The following is a 1633-nucleotide window of genomic DNA, read 5'->3' as shown; positions in this document are numbered from 1 at the left end:
TTAGCTCTTCCTTTTCAGTCAAAGCAACATCATAAGAAGCTTTTAAGGGGGCGAGTGACCTCTCTAAGAACTGAACTTTGTTAGAAGACACACGGAGATCTTCTTGAGTCTGAGTGAGCATTTGAACAAGTTCCCAGGCGTAAACTTCTTTTTAGTTCAGCAGTTCCTTCAAACTTCTAATTTCTTCAGTGGCTTTGGAAAGCTGCTCGGCAAATGAAGACTCGAGGAGGTCTTTATCTTTGCCCACTTGACTAGAAGAGGCCTTCTCAATCGCCAACTCTGCTGCCATTACCCTCACTTGTTGATCCAAGGTACACTTCTCCTCATCTAAAACTTCTTTCTCAAGCTCAAGGCCATCAAACTGTTCCTTCCAGTTGTTTGCTTCGGTACGATAGTCGTTCATTAATTGCTCAGTATGGACGATCCTCTTCATCAGCTCTGTGCCAATTAGGTTAATCTACACGAGGAAAAGGAAAATATGATTACCAAATACAGATGAAAAGAAAGTCACATGCAAAATAAAAAACTAAGGCCTATACCTTTAAAGATGAATGGACAATTTCATTCATCCACGTTAAAGAGCCGTGGCTTTCCAATTTGGACTTCTCAACTAGGCCAATCAACGGTTTTAGCCATACATCGGCTTGGCCAGATTTCTTCAGGAGATTACCATCCTCAGGAACTCCGATGGTAACTTTTTTCATTACTCTACTGTTACTGGAAGAACCAACTTCAACATGAGAAGTTGTAACAGTAGGGCCAACTAAGGGGGTCAAAACAGCCACGAGCGTTGCAATAGCAGCAGCAACAGGTGCGGGTAATTGAGGATCAACTGGAAAAGATACTAGGATAGAGGCAAGAGGCGCTTCCTCAGAAACAAAGCCGAAATCTTCAAACCCATGAGAAAAAAGATGTTCTGTAGAGTCACGAGGTGCGACAGACATCTCTTCATCGGAGCTCACCAAAGTGGCACTTTCGGGCTCGTGCATGGGAACTGAACTTGGAGGAGGAGTGGATTCATCATCGGAAATAACACGTATTCTAGCTCGAGGCCCACGAACTAACGAGCCCTCCTCTTGTTCTTCTTCATCCTCGAAACCGTGTGCCCTATCAGCTTTTCTCTTTGATGAAGAACTTACCTTGCATAGTTGCAACAGTCAACAATTTTCCTACCCAACCACGGAAGTCTGGAATCTCCTTAACAACTTCCATGGTTACTTAAAAAGGGAAAAAATATGCAGTCATGAGGTTGTAAGTCCTTGTTTCTTCAATAAAAAAAGAAGAAGAAGGTAAAAAAAAACTTACGTGCAAAGTTCCATTTTTCTGGAAAAGGCATATTCTCTTCACCCACTAAACCTTTTGTGGGAGCAACAACGAAACGGGCATACCAGCCACGATCTTTGTCATCTTCAGGGCCAACCAAAACCCTTTTACTCCTGGCCATGAGAGTAAATACCCCAAAACGAAACAACTTGGGGGAATATAGATAAATCAAGTGATAAAAGGTAAAGGCTAAAGAGGCCAAATTCGACAAGTATCTTAAGCATGCCACGACTCTCCATGCAATAGGACCAATCTGTCCTAAGCAAACACTAAAGAAACGACAAGATTCTATAATGACTTGATCAATAGG

This window comes from Nicotiana attenuata, unplaced genomic scaffold (assembly GCF_001879085.1).
Source record: "Nicotiana attenuata strain UT unplaced genomic scaffold, NIATTr2, whole genome shotgun sequence".
In the NCBI taxonomy this organism is placed as follows: domain Eukaryota; kingdom Viridiplantae; phylum Streptophyta; class Magnoliopsida; order Solanales; family Solanaceae; genus Nicotiana; species Nicotiana attenuata.
This window is presented reverse-complemented; position numbering follows the sequence as displayed.